General features: G+C 37.2%; 1 non-coding gene across 1 annotated transcript; it reads left to right on the top strand.

The window, feature by feature from the left end:
* The first annotated feature begins 2327 nt into the window (after positions 1–2327).
* LOC147949961 (small nucleolar RNA R71) lies at positions 2328–2433 on the top strand. Its single transcript, XR_015565327.1, has one exon. It is a non-coding gene; the product is annotated as a small nucleolar RNA R71 (small nucleolar RNA).
* The last annotated feature ends 13056 nt before the right edge of the window (positions 2434–15489 follow it).

Raw genomic sequence — 15489 nt, 5'->3', positions numbered from 1 at the left:
CCTATGTGTGCAAAGAATAGGTGAGATTCCCTTGATATCATCTAAGGAATAACCTATAGCCTTTCTATACTTCTTAAGCTCAGTTACTAGCAACCCCAATTCATCATCACTCAACCTAGCATTCACTATGACAGGATAAGTAGAATTGGTTCCTAGAAAAACGTACCTGAGTCCGGAAGAGAGAGTTTTGAGTTCTACCTTTGGAGCTTTCAGTTCTGTCCAGTCCTTAGCATGCGAGTCTGGAATGATCACGGTCGAGTGGGAGAGGTGCGACTCGATCGAGCGGGACGTCGGTGTCTTGAGTCGGGTCTTGACGTCGGTCGAGTGGGAGATATCACGTTCTGAACTCTCTGTCTCAACTTCACATACCTCATTTGCGTTAGATAGCTGCTCGAACTCCTCTGGTCCATTTGCTTCTCTGTGGGAGTCTAGCAGATTTTTGTAACAAGTGGTCTCCTCATTCAGGAACCCTTCTTCTCCATCCTTGGTTAGAGCAGTTTTGAGATGGTCCTCCTCAGTTAGTTCCTTCAACAACTCATCAACCAACTTGTCCATCTCTTCAATGTAGAAGACTTGTCCTCCTATTGTCGGCTTCTTCAAAGTATCCTTGATGTCAAACTTCATGATGAAGTCGTTGCCCAGATTAAGGTCAATCTTGCCATTTCTGACATCAATGATGGCTCCAGCAGTCGCCAGGAACGGTCTTCCTAAGATCAAAGGATCTTTTGGTTCTTCATCCATCCCCAAAACCACAAAATTGTTTGGCACTTCCACGTCTCTGATCCTGACGGGTAAGTCTTCTAAAATACCATTTGGAAGTCTCACTGATCTATCTGCAAGGATGAGAGAGATGTCGCAACCCTTGAACCTTGTGAAACCCAACATCGTAGCAACAGAGAGTGGCATAATATTAACTGAAGCGCCAAGATCGCAAAGGCACCTATCGAAAGACATAGGTCCGAGGGAGCAAGGAAGAGTGAATGATCCACCTTGAGCTTCTTAGGTACAATCTTCTTCTGAATGATTGCACTGCATTCGAGACTCAGTACCACCATGCTTTGAACCTCTTTTGATCTCTCCATTACCAAGTCCTTGAGGAATTTCTGGTAGTGAGGAACAAGTGCGAATGCATCCAGCAATGGCATCCTCAACTCAATCTCCTTGACTTGTTGTTCGAACAGAGCTTTGTATTTATCAGTAAGTTGCTTCTTGATCCTCACTGGAAATGGTAGAGGAGGCTTGTATGGTGGAGGGATGAACCTCGCAGGTTGGTCATCAGAAACAACAGGTTCCTTAACTGGTTCAGGCTCGGACTACTTCACTTGCTCGATTGGATCTTTGACTGCTTTGACTGGATCCTTGATCTGAGCTTCATCTTGAACAAAATCCTCCCCATCTAATTCCTCACTGTCCTCAATGACGTCAGGTACTCCTTGTCTGGGAGGCAATGTTTTCCCACTTCTCAGCGTAATGGTATTGGCGAACTCCTTAGGGTTCTGAACAGCTTTCCCTAGGAATTGGCCAGACTTTGGTGCAGAAGTAGAAGCGGATTGTCCTTCCATATACCTTATCTTCAAATTCAGAGCTTCAAATTTGACGTTTAGATCATTGTAAGAACATTCTATCCTCTGACTAAGGTCAGCAAACTTCTTAGCAGTGTCCATAGATCCGCTAGCTTGACCCTGAAGAAGTTGTTGCATCATTTGCTTCATTTCTTGATATGAGGCTGGAGTAGGCTGAACTGGTTGAGGGCGGAATCGTGGCGGTGCTCCTGAGGGAGCTTGGTAACCTTGTTGGAATTGTTGTTTGGGTACGAATCCCTGATTGTAAGGCACAAAAAGTTTTTGTTGACCTTGTTGGTGCTGCTGAGGAGGGTACACCTGATCCTGTGGATTTGCAACGTTGGTACTCCGGTAAGACAAATTGGGGTTCGTCTTATAGGGGTTGTAGCCCTTGTTCTAACCACCCTGATTTTGGACGTAGTTGATCTCCTCAGACTGCTCACCCTCCCCATCTTGAACTTGGAAAGGTTCATCCTCAGCTACGAAATGGACAGTCTGCTGCTGACTTAGCAAGAGGCGGTCAAGCTTGTCATTGACATTCTTAAGGTCCCTCTTGTACTTCTCCTCAGATCCAGTGTCACCTCTAACTGTGCGGTCATAATTTTCATTGTAGTTGCCGTCAGACTGAGCGAGATTCTCAACTAGTTGCCATCCTTCATCCACTTCTTTGTTCAGAAAATTTCCGTTAGAGGCAGTGTTAAGCAACATGCGGATTTTTGGAAGCACACCACGGTATATAGAGTGCTCAGCAGTGAATCATTGCTGAACCCAAGGTGAGGACACTGGCTCTGGTAACCCTTGAAACGCTCCCAGGCTTCACAGAATGATTCTGAGCTCTTCTGGGTGAAACCAGAGATGTCATTCCTGAGATGTGCAGTTCTGGCGTTGGAGAAGAACTTCACAAAGAATGCTTTCTTGCATTCATCCCAAGTGGTGATTGATCCTTTGGGAATGTTTTTCTCCCATTGATGAGCTTTGTCTCCCAGGGAGAATGGGAATATGCGCAGCTTGTAACCGTCCTCACTCACTCCATTGATCTTGGTGTGACTGCACAGACGGTCGAATTCATCCAAGTGGTCGAGTGGATCCTCCATAGGCAAACCGTGAAACTTGTTTCCTTGGATCATGGAGATCAGACCACTTTTGATTTCGAAGTTGTTATTCTGCACGGCGGGAGGGACGATTCCAACACGTTGAGTATGAGTGGTCGATGCATCCCCAACACCAATGTTTCGCAGTCTCGGATTAGGTCCATTCGGTTGTTCCATAGTGACTGTTGCAGGATGATCAGTGAGATGACGAGCTTGTCTTGGTTTTTGTAACCGATTGATGTCATCGATAGCAGGAAGGAGATTCCGATGTCCTCTTGATCTGGTGTGCATGCAAGGTTGCAATCAACAGGTTCCTGAGATGCAAAACAAACAAGCAGACAACCGAAAGAAGTTAGTACTCAGAATGACAAGTGTAACAGAACTTAATCTTGCAAAACTTGAAATCTTAAATGTAGCAAAGATAATCCCAAATGGCAACGGCGCCAAATTGATACTAGGATTTTTGTGTCTCCTAGCAGGTTCAATTAACCTTATGCAGTTGTAATACTTAAGGTGTCAATCCAGTTGGGAAATTCACTAACAATTAAGATGCAATCAAGAAATCATAAGTCAAACCAATTCAAAGAGAGTGTTTGTCTAACAGTCCTAGAATGATCAGAATGCAAAACCGAAATGTGTTCTAGGATTAGAAACGAAAATGCATGACAAAAAGCGAAAATGAATAAAAATATAAACGATTCTAAGCATGAACTAAAAGGCAAGAAACGAAAATGCATGACAAAAAGCGAAAATGAATAAAAACACAAACGATTCAAAGGTGTCGAAATACAAAGTCTGAGAACGTTTTTGGTGGCTAGGGTAAACCTTCAAGAAAAGAACGAGATAAAAGATGAGATGTCTGAGCAAAAACTTAACAAAACGTATTTATAGTAAAACATGGAAATCCCTAAAACATAAAACGACAATATAGAACGTCGGTTCGGGAACCCTTCTCGGACGCGTCTTCAGAACAAAACCAGGATGTCGGTTTAAGAGCGTCGACCAAGTCGCATCCTGAGGGTGTCGATCGAGTCGAAGTCCAGGAAGCTTGATCGAATGGTGGCTTGAGATCGTTGATCGAGTGGCAGCTTGAGACGTGTCGTCAGAGAGCTGCTGATCGAGTCGCGTCTTGAGGGTGCTCAGGAGCCCCCCAGGATGTCTTGGTTGAGTCACTGCTAACATCCGATCGAGTGGGAGCTTTCCTTTGCGTGCAGGTCGAGTCGGAATTCAGATTGTATGTGCGTCTACTAAAACGGCGATAACTCATGAACTATGACTCCGATTGACTTGAAATAAATGGCATTGGAAATATGATTCAATTCCCTGCAAATTTGATGAGGACGTTGAAAGCTGAATCCCAAAATAAAATCTTTACACGACTCGATCAAAGACGTGGAAGGTTGGGACGCTGGGTAGTGTTGATCGAGTCGCTGGACTGCTTTCCTGCTCCTTGTTTGGTTTTGATGGTTTGGACATCTCCTAAAACACCTGAAACAACTCCAATATGCAATATGCATGCAAGACCAATGCAAAGACTACCTAGATATGCATATTATTCAAAAAAGACCAAAAACAATACAAAGCAATGAGTTAAGAGAACAAAACGAATGACAAATGCATGATGAAAGTGTGTAAAATATATAAATATCAGCAATCGTTCGTTAGGTCTATACTCAAGATCGAAGGTCTATACTCGATTCCAGAATTTTTTTTCTCTCTTTATTTAGTTTTGCTTTCTCCGTTTCTTCCAACGACATCATATCTAGTTTTCGAGATCTAGATTTTTAAAGCTTAAATATTTACATCCTTAGGTTAGTCAGTTAGTGGCTTGGTTCTTGTGTTATAGTCACGCGCATCTGCAGATCTGGCAGTCCTCCATGGCAGAGGTTGTGTTCAACTGGTTTCTTCACTGCTTCAGATGAAGAAATCTTACCACCGTAGATCTAGATCTACTGCCTTTCCTCCTGAAGAGTCTTTAGGGTTTGAAGCTGTTTGAAACGACCTAATCCGTTTTTTTTAATACTAAAAACAATATATAATTAAGCATCCCATACTACTTAATTAAACCAACCCAAACCATAACTGATCATTAAACCAGTAATAAACATTATGCAAAATGGAAACATACAAATAATACCAAACCAATATATCATTAATACAATAACATTCCTAAGCATTCTATCCAACAACCTAACATGACTCTAACCAAGGTACCAACAACATAACCATCCATAACCAACATCACACAAATGAGACCCTAGATCATCCTCCTCCTCATCGCCTTGATTCCACGATCACACTTTGCCTTTACCTGCACCGCAAACACAAATTGAGATGCATGAATATTTAATAAACACTCAGTGAGGCAATCCTCCCATCTACTAGGCTATACACACAAGCAACTGAGATTCTATTATTAGAGCCAACAAACAAAACACAAACAACACATCAAACCAGGAAAACAAGATTCGGTTAAGTCTGGTGTTGACCGACACTAGGTCGGTGTCGACCGACGCTAACACATCACTGGTGTCGAATGACACTCAACCAACATGGTGTCGACCGACACCTAACTGGTGTCGATCGACACCACCTTCGCAGACACGATCTGCACGAAGCCGAACGACGAACCTCCGTTCCAATCCGCTTCCAAACCGTTCCAAACTCTTCCAAAATCCTCAGGAACCTATGGGAACACGAAAACAACCAACCCACACAAGCAAAACACCACAAACACAAAGAAAACAGCCAAAACAACAGAGATCTCAGGCTTAGATCAGCCATGGTCAAGCACTCACCTCTTTTTCAGGAAGATTCTATTCGAAACTGACAAATCCAACACTCTAGAAACCTTCTCCTTTGTTCCTAGCACAAGATCTCCAATCCTCAGAGACAGATCTCACCAAACAAGCCTTGAATCTCCAAAATCCTCAAGAGCACCAATGTACAGCCAAACGATGTCGTCTCTCTTTTCTCACTAAACTCCATCGTATATCATTGAGTCATATAGGTCGTGTTTTGAGACAAACGCAAATGAGTAATCGCGATTTCATGATTTAGTCAGGTTTAGTGATCGTAATTCTCTGTTTCAATTAAAGAGGTATTGTTCTAGATATTTTAAAAAGTATATGTTTTTTATGCAGAACAAAATAAGTCTAGGATGTTTTATAAAGAAGAAGAAAAATATAGATCCAAATGTTGAGAATAGAACAAGTACATGTTGTAATATAGGGGCAACCCTATATATATATATATATCAAAATGATCCAAGCATCTCATCAATCGATTAATGATTAATCCAATCCAAAAGCTGGCATCATTGTCAAGAGTCAAGACACGATTGACATCATTTCAACGAAACTTCTCTAGTACCATTACACCAATTTTCGCTAATGTAACTTAAAATTGAATTTTTGAAAAGAATAAAAAGTGTGACCTTAGCAACATCAATATTGATGGAATATGGGATCTCGTTAGAGCAACTCCAACAGTCTCTCAAACCTTTAAATTTGAAGGGTTTTTGAATTCCAACAGACTCTTAAACCCTCAAATTTTAAAGGTTTGAATAGTGAACCCTCAAATATCTTTACAAATTTCATTTTAGTCCTTCTAATATATATATCTTACAAATTATTTATCAAATTCAAGTGTTATAAATATATATACCTATATAAAGTCAAACACACTAAATTAAAATTATTGATATATAAAAGATATACTATTTACAAAAAAAAAATATACAACAATAATGCAATAATTTATCATTTATGGGAGCACTATGAAAATAGTTATATTGAGTAATTTTATTCTTTTACATGTAATTTTCTTTTATGTTTTTTGAAAATAACATATTATTTTGTTTTATCATATAAGGTATTATATTTTTTAATATTGTTTGATATAATTTTTATTGTGTTATATATATATATATATATTTATATGAAAGTTTTAATCATTATGTATGTAATTTATATTATCATGTAACTTTTATTATGTAATAATGTGTATTGTATAATAAAATAAAGAATAATTTATGTTGTATAATATAGAAAATATATGTTATAGATTTATTTATGAGTTTCTATCATTATTAGTGAATTTTAGAAACATTAAGGACTATATTGCAAATTAATTAGCTTTTAAATTTTTTTTTGAGGGGTTATTGTTGGAGCAAATCTTCATTTTAATGATTTGATCCCTTCAAAATGAGGAGTGTTGTTGGAGATGCCCTTATGAAGTCGTATATTACCAACATTCCTCACGATCTCAATATCATCACTCATCTTCTAAGGCCAAGCTCTCACAGTGTATTTGTAGTGAGATTAATAAATTATTGATTCAATAACAAGAGATTGTGAATGATTTAAGATGATTTCTATAAATTCCAAATTCAATAACACAAGATTTCAAAAGACTTTTTAAAATTATTGATTAAATAATATTAGATTTAATAATACCCCAAAATCTTCTAAAATATCATTTCTGGACCAATTCTATAAACAGCCAATCAGGCATATCTTGAATTGCCCAATGATGAGGATTGGAGTCCTTTGGTAGTGTGCCCTGAGTGGCGGAGTCTCTAATTCCTGATCCGGGTTGAAATTGAAGGGTTATTATGTTTTAAATTGTCTGAGTCTTTTCCTTTTAGTCTCCGAGAATGTTTTGTGCTCGCCGGCTTATGCCTCTGGAAGGATTAATATCCTTGTCAGCTCTTGTATCTCACCTTGTAATCTCACCTTGTTATCAATGGAATTCTATTGATGAAAAAAAAAAACATGTGTCCAAAAATATAGCATTTCTCCCTTACAAAAATAGGAAAACTAGCTTTCAAAACTTTTTTCTGTCCTCTTGGAATAATGTTTGCTGGCTACACAGAGTATTAATTTGTTACATGTCTACACATAACAACTGAATTAAGTGCCTCATCAAGAATTGGATTATAAAATGACATACTGTGCACCAATAAACATAATTTATATGATCTATATGATCAACGTTATAACCATCAATGTAGTCACTACTTGATGTATTGTGCGACGAAATTCGGTAAAAAGTAGAAGCTAACAAATAATGTGTGGACAAAGGCTTAATAATATGCTTATGAGCTTATCTAATATTTAATACTAGAATCTCACCCACGGTACACCGCGGAATCATTTTTGCATCTAATGGTATTTTAGTATTTTGTGATATATTATTGAAATTATAGAAATTCAATTTATAGTGTTTTTAGAATAAAGTAAGGGGTGAGATGAATATAGAATTGATGGTATGTCTAAATAATTTAATTGTGTGAAATTTGATTATTATAAATTAATAGTTGTAATTGTCATGCATTATTTAACTTTTAATAATATACTTTTAATCTAAATTATAAAAGTTTACTATAATTCTCAGTTTCATGTATGAATGTGATATGACGGGTTAGAATTAGCATAACATCTTTCGTTTAACTCGTTTTATTTAAGACTAAAATTTTTATGTGTGTCGACAACCTGTAAATTAAAACTATATAATCATATTTTTGTAATCTCAAATCCACTCTATCACTTGACCGGCGGGCATTTAAGTTTTATTTTAGGAATTAACAAAATATTTTAAATATTCGTTAAACACTATTTTAATTATGTGATACTAATTTCTTTTAGATTTATTTTAAATAAATTTTTTTGGAAATTAATTTAAAGTATGATTTCATCTAATTTTGATAGACAATGTAGAGGATGCCAATTTAGGGGTTTTAAGAAGGATATTCTCTGTATTCTGTTATTTAAATGTGTTTTATTGTTTATAAATAAAAAACTTTAGATTACCTTTAAAATATTTTCAAATTTCAAATTAAAATATTTTTTGTGTTTTAGTAGACAATCCATAAAAAACTATAGAATCATCTTTATGAAAAAATAAAGATCTAATCCAATTCATCACATAGTTTGTAAACATTTAAATTACTTTTAGTAACTTAAACATATTTATAATAAACATTTTTTAGAAAATATTTTAGTTATGGGATACTAATTCCTTTCAGATTTATTTAAAGCAGTAAACAACAACACTCAATATTAGCGTCAATTAAGAAAGGAAAAAAACAAAAAAAATGAACAACAAATGGTGCCTTTTCTCTCTAGAGGCGATTGTCAGGGCGATTTCCGGTTTCGTAACCGCCGACGCCCATTTCGGTTTTTCTCTCTTCTTCAGAGTGCTTTTCCGACAAAACAACACATTTATTTGGAAGGTTTTGGCTGTTGTTTTCCGTTACAGTTATCTGTTGGCGGTTTCTTTTCCCCGAAATTGTCGAGGGATAACTGTCTTCGAAAACCGCCATGGTTGCTCAACTATAAATTTGTCCGAGTTTCATTAAAATCCTCTCAACTTCACTTAAACTCTTGTGTTGGATTATCCCAAACACTTCTAAACAGATTCGCAATGAGTGATTACATTCACAATTCACTTCAGAATCTCAATCTTGGGATTCACGATGCTCCAATAGCGCTTCCATCAGAATTATGTGGAAAAGCTATCAATGACAACCGTTTCTCGCTAATTGTTACTGCTGTAAATCCGAAAAAGCAAAACCTTCGTGCTGTGGTTGGTCAAATGCCAAGGATTTGGGGTTTCGCTGATGCTTGTCGTGGAAGAATCTTGGGTAATGGAAAAGCCCTTTTTGACTTCAAAACAGAGGAGGCTCTCAATCTGGTACTTCGTCGTGGACCATGGACCTTCAACGATTGGATGCTCACAACTCATCGATAGTATCCTAACATCTCTCATGATGTGATGAAGTTCATTCCGTTTTGGATACAAGTGCGGGGTATACCAATCCAGTTTCTCAACTCTGCTATGGTTGTCTACATTGGCAATCATATTGGCAATGTGGTTAATGTGAATTTTGATGAAAATGCTAATTTGGTGGAGTTTGTAAGGATCTATGTTAACTGGAACATCAACATGCCGCTACGGTTTCAGAGAAACTTCCAATTTGGTGCTGAAGAGAATACCATCCTGAAATTCAAGTACGAAAGACTTCGTAACTTTTGCTCAAAATGTAGGTCACTCCAACATGATGTCAAGGAGTGTCCTCTTGCATTTGATGATCCATCAATGGATGATGGCTATGATCTGGAGGATCATAATGAACCAAACAATGACAATCCCGGAGACCATGACTCTGAAACCAATACTCTTCAAACGATCGAACCGGATGGTGAAATCCCGGGTGTTGGAAAACTGGTTAACAACCGTGAATTCATCATCACAGAATTGGAAGACTCCTCTTTTCCAAGTGTGTTTGAAGACAGTGAATTGACTGCAGAGAGGATTCGCTACTTGTTCACCAAGTATACTAGGAACAATGATGGAATGTCATCAACCCATCCGACAACAATTACAACGAGAACAGGGGTCACAACAACTATAAACGAAACCGGAATGAGAGGGAATGTTACTATCAGCAGTGTGAAGCAGCGGAAGATATGATGGTCCTGAATCAGATCAAGAAGAAGGGGAGGGTTGAATCTGCAGGATCCTGCAGTGGTACAACATTGGACGGAGGCGCAGGGGGCCCGGTACCCCCATTTCCTCCATGAGAGTCGTCTCCTGGAACTGTCAGGGCATCTGTTCGCCGCTGACACAATCTCGCCTTAAGCATCTATGTCGTATTTTAAAACCACATTTGTTGTTTTTATGTGAAACTCTAAATAAGTGTTCTGTTGTGTGTGAATTTGCTTATGTATTAGGATATAATAATGTAATAACCGAACCCCCTCAAGGAAGGAGTGGTGGTCTAGCTATCATGTGGGCAGATGATGTTTCTTTATCCTCCTTATATCAGGATCAAAGAATAATCGATGTACACATTGACTTTCATAACATTAGTTTCTATTTTTCGGGTGTTTACGGTGATCCGGTACCAAATCGTAGACATTTCCTTTGGGATCATTTAGAAAGTTTGAGTGATACAAGACATGGTCCTTGGCTGCTTGCTGGGGACTTCAATGAGATTTTAGGCAATAATGAAAAGATAGGAGGGCCTATAAGGGAAGAATGGACTTTTAGGAGATTCAGAACAATGCTTTCGGTGTGTGATCTATCTGATTTAAAATTGAAAGGAGATCGTTTTTCATGGGTGAGAGAAAGAAGAAACTATACAGTGAAGTGTTGCCTTGATAGAGCAATGATCAATTCTCAATACTCTGCAAATTTCCCTGCTGCAGAGGCTGAAAATTTGGAGTTTAATGGTTCTGATCATAAGCCAATACTTATAAACTTCGAACCATTGCGAATGGGAACTCATAAGCCCTTTCGGTTTGATAAACGGCTAGTAGATATTGAAAATTTCGACAATGTGGTGGATCAAGGTTGGAACTCTTGCAAATCACAAGACTGTTATACAATCTGTGACCAAATTGTGCGTTGTCGCCAAGCTATGGCCAAAAAGAAACATGACTCGAATATAAATGCAAAGAGAAGGATCGATTACTTCCAAACTGCTATGAATAAAGCTATGGAAAGTCTCAACCAAAATGAGAGGATTCACATTCCAAGGTTGCAGAGAGAACTCAGATTGGCTTACAGAGATGAAGAATACTATTGGAAAACTAAAAGTCGAAAACAATGGTTAAAGTTAGGGGATCGGAACACAGCTTATTTCCATGCAAGCACGAAAACAAGATACTCAAGGAACTATATTACAACTATACAAGATGAGTCACAAAATGCATATAATGGAGATGAAGAGATTGGCAAACATGCTCAACAATACTTTACCAAAATATATACTTCAAGCAGGATCCCCATATCACCTATTGATTTTGGAGACTTCCCACCCACAATATCTGCAGAGATAAATAGTGCCCTGACCAAAGAGTTCATTGGTGATGAAATACTTGAAGCTCTATCTTCTATAGGGGATGATAAAGCTCTGGGACCGGATGGCCTAACAGCAAGATTCGATAAGCAATACTGGAACATTATTGGCACAGATGTGATCGCAGAAGTTAAAGATTTTTTTGAGACTTCCTACATGAAATCAGGTTTGAACCACACTAACATATGCATGATACCAAAGATAACCAATCCACCAACACTTTCAGAGTATTGACCAATTGCTCTATGCAATGTTCTTTACAAAATAATCTCAAAGTGCTTGGTAAATAGACTCAAACAGCACTTAGATCACATAGTCTCAGACACTCAAGCAGCTTTCATACCTGGACGATCGATTACAGATAATGTCTTGATTGCACATGAAGTAATGCATTCACTCAAAGTCAGGAAACGAGTTTCGCAAAATTACATGGCAATCAAAACAGATGTCTCAAAGGCCTATGATAGAGTAGAATGGAACTTTTTGGAAGTTACAATGAGGCTATTTGGATTTGATGATAAGTGGATATCATGGATAATGGCTACGGTACGGTCATTTAGCTATTCAGTTTTAATCAATGGTTCTCCACAAGGCATGATCATTCCAGAAAGAGGCATTCGACAAGGGGATCCTCTATCCCCCTATCTATTCATCCTCTGTGCAGATATTATGAGCCATCTAATAAACACTAGAGTTCAGGACGGAGACATTAAAGGAGTGAAGTTGGGTATTGGAGTTCCCGCAATTACACACCTTCAGTTTGCAGGCGATTCACTTTTTTTCTGTCAAGCAAATGCTCAAAATTGTAAAGCAATAAAAGATGCTTTGAGGGGTTGTCGATGAGATTGATACAATGCCTATTTACTCTATGTCGTGTTTTAAATTGCCATTAGGGGTTGTCGATGAGATTGATACAGTCCTCCAAAAATTTTGGTGGGAAAAGAGTAATAGTGAAAGAGGTATACCATGGATAGCCTGGAAAAGATTACAATATTCAAAAAAAGAGGGAGGCCTTGGTTTCGAAAATTTGTCCAAATTCAATGATGCTTTACTTGCTAAGCAAGCATGGCGATTAATACAAAACCCAGATAGCCTATTTGCTCGGATCATGAAAGCAAGATACTATAAGGATGACTTTATTTTGGAAGCACAGACAAGACGCAAACAGTCGTATGGATGGTCTTCTATTCTAGAAGGATTAAAAATTATCAAACAAGGCATCACAACAATAATCAGAGATGGAGCTACTACACGTCTCGATGATGATAACATCACATTAACAAATCCACCGAGACCTATACGTAGTGTTAATTCTAATCCATGCTTGGTTAAGGAACTCATAAAAAAAGTTGGTCATCTACGTTTTTGGGATACAGAAAAAATATTAGCACAGGTTCATCCACATGATCAAGATCTACTACAACACATCTACTTGCCCATCGAAGAAAGACCAGATAGACTGATATGGAATTACAACAAATCTGGTGAATACACTGTCCGATCAGGCTACTGGATCAGCATGCATAATCAAGACATGGTCATTGCACAAGGTCAATTACCACACGGTTCGGTTTCCCTAAAAAACAGAGTATGGAAACTGAAAATTTTGCCTAACATTAAACATTTCCTTTGGCGAACGATGTCAAAAGCTTTACCTTCTATCACTCGACTTACTACTCGGGGAAAGTATCTTGATCCTGTCTGCCCTAGATTCTTTCAAAAAGATGAAACAATAAAACATATTTTGTTCTACTGTAACTATGCTAAAGAAGTATGGGATTTGTCCAACATACCAATAGCTATATTCGAATCTTTGAACTACGACATTGAACAAATTCTGACAGCTTTTTCAGACATGGAACATATGGATAGTATGACAGGATTAGCTCCATTACAACCATTGTGGACAATGTGGCATTTTTGGAAATCTAGAAACAAATTTATTTTTGAAAACCACACAATCCCAACAAGGATAGTAGCTCTCCGAGTTAAGAGTGAGACTGAAGAATGGTATTATAACAATCTTCAGGATAATGCAGTATTCTCGACTCAAATTCAAGATTCACCATTATGGAGAAGACCATCATAACTAACAACAAAGTGTAATTATGATGCTGCTTTTGATAAATACACAAATCAAGTTACAGGGGGATGAATAGTTCGAGATTCATGTGGTGTTTCACAAGGCTGGGGTTCACAAAAACTAGGTTATGCAACTTCACCTCTCCAACCGGAGGCAAAAGCATTATTAACAGCCATGCAACAAGCCTGGATAAAAGGACACTCATCTATTTGCTTTGAGGGAGATTGTCAATTACTGACAAAAATACTTCACAACAAACATTTTGATACCTCCATTGAAGGAATCATTCAAGATATAAGATGGTGGCAGTCACGATTTCAATCTGTTGATTTTGTTTTTACTAAACGATGTTGTAATACGGTTGCTCACTTGAGCAAAATTTGGATGTCTTAACTGTACTTTCTATTTTGATTGTTTTAGACCATATGTTTGGCTAAACATCCGATGTATGTAGACTATATTAATTCATTAATATAATTCACTTTTCGATCAAAAAACACAAACAAAATATATTACCAACTTTACCAAAAATATGTTCGAGACTTTGCTTCTTCTTGAAAAGCTCTGCAACCCGTTCTATCAAAAAGCTCTATGACCATCGAAAAGCCAATCTCAAAGTCATCGATCTTCAATGCATGGTTTCATACCGTGTCATTAAATTTACCGTTATTAATTTTAAAGTATTATTAGTTATCAGAGTGAAATGGTAGTTTTTGTTTTGTGATGATTTTTATTAGTCCCCATTAGTGATCTTGTTTTGGTTTCTTATTCTTTTTTTATATATACAAAATGTTGCATTATCAATTTTATTAGTCCACATTAGTATGTAAACAATATATGGTAAAATAAGCAACGTTTTTTAGTTTATTAAATTAAGTCTGTATTGTGAATATTCAAAGCAGACGCAACATGTAAAGAGATGATAAAACGCAATCTTTGTTAAGCTACCGTTCGCATATTAACAAAAGAAGAATAATATATTTAGACTATGAAAGAAAATAAAAAGACAACATAAAGAATTTTAAGTAAACTTATTTCTTAATAAACCCATTACAGAAAATGTAGAATTACGGGCAGTATCATCAAAATTAAGATCCAAAGAAAATAAAAGAAAAGATTTTGGACATGCATTAACTTTAAAAAAAAAACAGATCAAAATCTAGGAAAATGCATATAACGAAAACACAAAGTCTGACAATGTAAATCTAATTTATTCCTTTGATAAGCTCAATGATAAAATTCTCACAAAATGCTCATATCAGCTATAGATTGTTTGGTTTGTTGTTTCCGAGCAAGAACTTGGCATTTCCCTTAAGCCAAAAAGTGTATAGAGTGGACATAGACTTTGTTAGTAAATTCTCAGCTTCAGCAGCTACTTTTAGATTCAGAGGAAGATGAAGAGCTGAAGATAAAACTGTTCCTAGATCAACTCTCCACTGGTCAAACGAATTGATACTCCACACAAAGCCTTGAACTGCAATTCTGTGTTCATCGATTGCCCACAACTGAAACTAAAACATATACAAAAATGTCAGCTTTTTTAGAAATGACCCTCTGATCTCAATTTTAATACCTGAAATAGTGGCAGACCTGACCAACATAGTAAGCAGTCAATTCTGAAAGTAGAAGGCTAAAATCGCCAAAGAATGTCTGTGGAAAGATACCAACAGCTATACACGTTATTATACATAAATTTTAACATCAATCAGCACCATATTTACTTTGTGGGGATTGGGGAATGAGATTTTCATTAACTCCCATTAGAGATCTGTAGTAGTCATATATGTTCATATACTTGAGCCCATAATGTAGACAAAAACATGTAACTCAGGAAAACAAATTATGCAAATTAATTCACTAAAATCTGCAGTCTATAACTTAGACAAA

Source organism: Camelina sativa, chromosome 1, assembly GCF_030686135.1.
Source record: "Camelina sativa cultivar CO46 ecotype springtype chromosome 1, ASM3068613v1".
Lineage (NCBI taxonomy): Eukaryota > Viridiplantae > Streptophyta > Magnoliopsida > Brassicales > Brassicaceae > Camelina > Camelina sativa.
The sequence above is the reverse complement of the archived record's forward strand: the minus strand, read 5'-3'. Positions and strand labels throughout refer to the sequence as shown.